At 35.8% G+C, this 7195-nt stretch overlaps 1 long non-coding RNA gene across 1 annotated transcript; it reads right to left on the bottom strand.

Moving 5' to 3' along the window:
- Positions 1–316: 316 nt before the first annotated feature.
- LOC131044857 (uncharacterized) lies at positions 317–1634 on the bottom strand. Its single transcript, XR_009358378.1, has 3 exons — positions 862–1634; positions 659–715; positions 317–551 (listed from the first exon to the last, which is right to left on the bottom strand). It is a non-coding gene; the product is annotated as an uncharacterized LOC131044857 (long non-coding RNA).
- Positions 1635–7195: the final 5561 nt, after the last annotated feature.

Below are 7195 nucleotides of genomic sequence, written 5' to 3'. Positions count from 1 at the left end.
AGAATATGGTGTAAAATATTGATAAAAATATTCAACATAATCAAATTTTAGCATCTCCAAATTCATAAGATATAACTCACCATTACATCCAAATGAAACAAATAACCGAGAATAGCTCCAAGTGGCACTCCAATTACGTAATACGATATTAAATTCACATAAGCAATGACATATTGTTTTCCTGTTCCAATCACCACACCTAAAACACAGAGGATTTACTGACTGAATTAAACAAAACAAAAATTGCCTTACAAGCAAGAAAATATAGCAACTCGTTAGTAAAGCTTAAGCATATTTATTATGATTGTGTACCTGAGAGAACTGGTTGCACATTGTTGAGAAGAATGGTGAATGCTAATAAGAGTGTCAGTTTTGAAACAACTTGCTGGATGGTGGCGCTTTGTGTGAATAGAGAAGCAAAACTATCGTGGAAGATAACGAGGAGGATTAAAATTAGAATCCCTATCAAAAGAGAAGTTGTTGCTGAGACAACTGCAGAAAATTTGGTTGCCTTGCCGTTTCCAGCTCCGAGTTCATTTGACACCCTCACACTGCATTATATTTTCATAAAAAGGAAAAGCAATAGTTTGTCGAGAGACTAATCTAGTATATCTTCAGAAACAGCAGCAAAAGATTGCTTAGATAAGTCTGCACTCACCTGGTGCCAACAAGAAAGGCTATGGGTATCATAAACTCCTATCCATTTATAGTCATACTGAAAATAGAAATTATATCAAGTATATTTTGTCAGCATTGTAATGTTCTTCTGGACCAACCAGACGGTTGATCCTGTTAGTATAGTATGGTAATAGACCATGTAACACTGTTCTAAAACATTTACACCATTTGCTAATTTCATACCAAATAGAAAGTGAGTCATCTGCTACTTCGAGGTTTTTGAGCTTGAATGTGAGTAGTAATATCAATCTTAGATACCATATCTCAACCCTGTTCAAGAAAGACAAGGCATTAGTTAAAATTGGGTAGCATTAGGAAGTAAAAGGGCCCAAAACCATCTTACCATAATCAGAAATGTGGAAGTTTAGCATATCATGACTCCTGAACTCACTGGCAATTTTAGATAGGGCCAAAGTTGAGAGAATGCATCCAAAGAAAATCCTTTCCATGTAAGGGGACACCCACCACAGATAATATAAAGAAATAGGGTAACTAAGGGGAAACACCATGCTAAGTTCATTGATGCAACTGCACCTACAAGGCCCCAACCCATCTTCACAGTAAATACCCAACTCATCAAAACATTGGAGTATTAGAGCCACGCTTGCTATGTAGGCAATGACCATGTTTTTTAATTGGGCCTGGAGATACCAGGTAGTTGTCCACCAAAGAACCAGAGAGAAATGCATGGGAATGCACCAGATGGCCACTTTGCCTGTTAGTTCAGCTATATCATCTCCTTGCCCCAACAACTTGAGAATAGGGGAAGCAAATATATATACAGGCAGAAATATCACTACAAAACTGGTAACAACGATCCATGAGCGTTGGAGGTATATTCCTAGCATGCTATATCGTTGAGCTCCAAAAGCTTGTCCACACAAAGTTTGAAGGGCACTTCCCAGTCCCAACTACACAGCCAGATGATCAGATAAAAGTTGAAATCAAACAAAGAGATAAGAAACATTGGGATTTGATAAACTGTAGTGATGGGTAGAGACAGAAGAAAACTAGATAGGTAGATTTTTTTTATTTGTAATGGTTGGAATATATTTTAGTATCTCACTCTCATTGCTCCTCTTAGAATTAGGTCTAACCACAATCCCCTGCTTCTATTTTGGGAAATCTCCCCTAAGAGAGGCCCTTTCCCCTTGAAATTTGAAATTATGTGGTAACTCCATCCTGACTATATAAACTTGGTCACTTCATGGTGGAATATCCCTATCAATGGGACCCTTATATACAAAGATTTTAATTAAGGAAAAACTAGATTTTGAAGGGACCCCGAAACCCTAAGTACAAAGAGCTTCCATAAGAAAACACATAGCCAACCCATAGCTCAACAACAACAAAAAAAAACTAGAGAGAGAGAGAGAGAGAGCTCTAACACAACAAGCCAAAGACAGAAAACATTTATAGATAACTAACATAGGTTCTTCAAGACTTCCACAACTTTAGCTTCCATCCGGTCTAGATTTCGAGACAGGTTCCTTATATCTTACTATTCGAGCTTAGATTTCTCCTTGGTATTTTTGAGATTCCCACGGGTCCGAGTTGATGGATCATTTCTTCTAGAGATTCTTTCTAGAAAGATTCCTAACTATATTAGATTTAAAAAACACTCTTTCAAGAGTATCCAAAGATCATTTCTAGTAGAACATAACCTATAGTAATTGAATAACATTCATATAGTTTATCTTTGGGAGGCTTTCTTGTGTTTGTTTCTAGAATACTTCCATTTCATTTTCTCTCTTTTGTTGGGAGTCTTTTGCCTGCATGGTTTTCTTTCTTTCTCCATTTTATTTGAGTTTTTTGTATTTGGGTACCTCATCAAGCCTAGCTTTCAGGACACCTAAGATAAGCTTAAGCAAAGTTTTTAGTGTTATAATATTTCTATTTCTAATTTATCTTCTTAAATAAGCTTGCATACTTGGTTTTCCTTTATGACTCATAGTTGCTTGGTTGCATGCCAACATCTTAGATATCAATTGTCAATACTAATGTATGATCCAAATCCATTATTCTAATTCCACTTAGTTGGCTCTTTGGGATACCATAGTGGTTAATTAGCTAATAGGTTTTGTGTTAAGTTGTCTGATAATGCGTCTTGAACCCTCCTTTTAAAAAATAAGTGTTATGTTTTAATTTCATTTTCATTTTCATTTTATGTGGCTAAGATGTCAATTTTATATTTTTTAATTTATTTGTTTTGTGTTTTTTATATGTTTGTTTTAAAATTTGTGCTTTTAATATATATGTTTATTTTTAACTTTTTATGTTTTTATTTATTTTTATATTAGATCTTATTATATTTGAAAAGATGTATTTTTATTGTATAAATACCTTCAATCATTTTAAATTGAATTGATTTTTTATTTACACGAATATTTTATTTTAATTTTACATAATATGTCAAATTTATATTTTTTAATGTGTTTATTGTTTTAAGAAAAAATAAGCCATAAATAAGCTAGATTAACCAGTTTAACCACCAAAATTGGAATCTAACTAACTAGATCCTTAAGCACAATAGAATTTAATTAAATCAGCAAAATATTTAATTGAAGCATCAAAACCCCCTTTATGTTAATCTAATAGGTTTACATTGCTCTTCTTCATCATCGTATTGGCATGGCTCTCACTGTGCTGGAGTACTTGCATAAGGTAGACACAATAATTCTGAAGGTAGTAGTTAAAGAAAATTGAGGACAAATGGGCTGAATTTAAAGATTATGGAGGTTGAGAATGCATGGTTGAGATTCATTCCGGAACAAAATTGATTGAGAGTTTAACTCATTTGATTGATGAGTCAACTGGGTTGATTGATCACTAAACTGATTAGATTGATTAGATGATTGAGTTGATCGATTTGTTAACTGATTTGATTGTTTTGTTCCAAAAAGGTGATTGAGAGTTGAAAAAGGTGATTGATGAGTTAACTGGGGAGATTACATAATTGATTGCTCAATTGATTGAATTGATTTTTCCAGTCAAACTAAAAGTTAGTGGGAGTTAGAATTTCAACATGTGCTATAGGAATTTGAAATGAAATTCACATTTGATTTGTATTTTATTTGAATTTACATTTTCGAAAAGTGAAATGCACATGTAATTTATTGAAATTTGATGAAATTAGAATTTGGGGGAATTTTGAATTTGAATTTGAATATTTGAAAAGAATAGGTTAGTTAGTTACATAATTTAAATAAATTATTTTATTATTTAGAAATTGAATTTTATTAAATAATAAAAATTATTTAATTAAAGGTTTTAATCATAATTAATTAAATAATAAATATTTAATGAATTTAAAGAAGAGGTTAAATGATGAATTGATTAAAAGAGTTAGAAATAGAATAATTAGTAATTTTGGAGAAATGTGATTACTAGAATTAATTAAAAAGAATAATAATTATTTTTAATTAAATTATTAAATTATTTAATTAATAAGATGAATAATTAGTATGCCATTGATGAGACATTTTTAGGTGTCTACATTTGCCCCTCTTTGAGACAATGTCAGAACGACGTTGTTTCAAAGAAAATGAAAAAAAATATGCCCTGATAATGCCCCGGTGATGCTTAGGGTATAAATATGCCCCCTCGGAAAATTGGTCGAAAAATTATGGAATTGAGACCAATTTAACGATACGATGCGAGTGAGAAATAGTTTTCAATTTCATGCGATTTCGAGTCCGTTTGACTTCCCTACAAGTGTGTTGAAATTTAGGGGGACCAGGGTTGTTGGAGAGAGGAAAACCCTAATTTTAAGATATAAATAGAAATTTGACCCCCTCATTTGTTCATTTGCTTTGTTGGAGTTCATTGAGTTTCTTGAGAGATATTTGAGCTTTCTGCGAGTATTTGAGCACGATGGCTGGCTACAAAGCGTGATAGAACCTATCAGAGCGAGTGCGTTCATACCAAAGACCACTTGGCACCGGAGGCATGGTAAGTGTCCAAAGATTTTGCCCATTTTTGCCTGATTTTGTCCAATTTTTCAAAAAAAATCCAAAGCTAAAATTTTTATTCATTTCGCTGTTAGTAGTTCGAATATGTCGCATACATCTTTAATGTTGTGCATTAGTATTTAGTGTGTCGCATGAATATAACTATGTTGAATAAGTGTTAAATATCTTGCAAATGACTGCTAAATTTGCATTAGAGGATATATTGTTCCATAAGTGCTAACTGATGCACAATTTTTTTAATTGTACCGCATAAGTCATAAATGAATCACATTAGTTTTAATCATGTCGCATTCATTGAAATTTTTTATTTTTTTATGTGCATGATTAATATTTTGTCATGCAAACATGATATCTGACACTCTGATCTCCTTTCTCTACAGGAGACACTTGGTGTACTTGGTTGTAGGTAGATGAAGCCTAGCGTACTTGATCTTCACCATTAGTTGATTGCTGAGGATATTGATATTCTTAGACATTTTGTCTCATATCATGCTCTTCATTTTCCTAAGGTTATGACCAATAGGACCATGATTACTGCTTTGGTCGAGCGGTGGCACTCTAAGATGTTCTTATTTCATTTTCCTACTACTAAGGCATCCATTACACTAGAGGATGTATGGTGTATTCTTCACACTCCGATACATGGTGAGTGAGTAGTGTATGATCCTTGAGAAAGTGTTACAACTCTATGTCAATTATTTGAGTGTGAGGAGGATGATCTCCATGTGAGTAGTAATTATGAGATACCTTATGGACAACTAGACTACGATGACCTAATAGTTGTTATGTGCAGTTTGATAGTAGGGCCTCTTATTCCTTATAGATGATGTCACGGATTTCCAATTAGATGGGGCAAGGTTATCTATGATATGATTGTAGACAGATGCATGTACGCATGGGGTCCTTGCATGTTTGCCATGTTATACTACCAGATGCATGGTATAGTTTACTTGACCTATATATCTATCAGTCGTGGCATCACTTTTCTCTAAGTCTCTGCTTGGGAGCACATCATGATATTTAGACCAATTGTTCATGTGTAGCTTCAGGCCAAGGAGCCTTATGCTTATAGATATACACCCGATATCAGACATAGGGGTTCTAGGAACATCCTGTACTGGAGGCACTAGAAAGACATATTACATCATTTCATTTGGAGACCATACTTGGATTGCCCTAGTTGGATAGATGATGGTCAACACTTACTCTATTGCAAACAACAAAGATACCTGATAGGCAGGAATGTTGATACATAGATGATCATTGAGCTACACCTCCCTGAGAGAGTACTTAGACAGTTTGGAGAGGTACAAGAAGTTCTAGATGTCACCACTTATTTTGCTCGGGTTACTCGGGAGGTCTCTAATTGGGGAGCTTGCATACAGCCGCATGTTTCTTTTACTGAGTTTGATTCCCTTAGAGCAATATAGTGGGGTTGGTGAGCTGGTGTGGAAAATTAGGGCATGACACTGTAGTACGATGCATGGTGGTCCAGAGATAGGCCTATTCCTCTTACTAATCAGACTGTTCCCATTACACTGCAGCAGATTTGACAATAGAGATGGCAAAGAGGAAATGATGGGGGAGACAAAGGGGATGTAGGAGATGAGGGATGGGGAGAAGTTGCATCTATCATTGTTGTGGGAGGAGATGAGGATGATGAGGAGGGAGAAGAGGCTGAGGAGGGAGAGGAGGATGTGGACATTGGTGGTGACACTAGTTCTAGTAGCAGTGAGGGAGATGATATTCTTCCCCAAGATCATCGAGCAGTAAGGGAGATGAGAGCTCTTAGGAAAGTGATATGCCTGAGATCGAGGATGTACCTATTGCACGGGTAGATAGAGAGGGTGGTGATGGAGGGCAGGGTTATGACCAACAGGATGATGACAATCCTTAGATCCTTAGGGTACGAATCCAAATTTTGGAGGATTCTCTAGCTGCAGAGCAGCAGAGGTAGAGAGATGATCGGGCCCTATTCCTATAGGAGCAACATGCATGGAGGAGGATGAGGAGGGAGAGTAGGCTAAGGAGGGAGAGGAGGATGTGGACATTGGTGGTGATACTAGTTCTAGTAGCAATGAGGGAGATGATGATTCATCCCCAAGATCATCGAGTAGTGAGAGAGATGAGATCTCTTAGGAAACTGATATACCCAAGCTGGAGGATATACTTGTTGCATAGGTAGATGGAGAGGGTGGTGATGGAGGATAGTGTTATGACCGAAAGGATGGTGACAATCCTCAGATCCTTAGGTTATGAATCCAAAGTTTGGAGGATGTTCTAGCTGCAAAGCAGAATAGACAGAGAGATGATCAGGCCCTAGTCCAACAAGAGAAACAAGCATGGATTGCAGAGTGAGATCACTTATAGAGGGAACAAGATGATATTGTCCAGAGAGAACAATTGGCACATGATGCTTATGAGTAGTATATTGCTCTAGGTACAGGATCATGTGAGGATTATCTCATTCATTTATCCCAGGAGTGTATATACCGGCAACGGGAGTACGAGTGAGTTGTCCCTGAGGGAGAGAGATATTCAAGTTA

The sequence above is a fragment of the Cryptomeria japonica genome, chromosome 1 (genome assembly GCF_030272615.1).
Source record: "Cryptomeria japonica chromosome 1, Sugi_1.0, whole genome shotgun sequence".
Lineage (NCBI taxonomy): Eukaryota > Viridiplantae > Streptophyta > Pinopsida > Cupressales > Cupressaceae > Cryptomeria > Cryptomeria japonica.
Note: the sequence above shows the minus strand (reverse complement) of the source record. Positions and strands in the feature narration are given on the sequence as shown.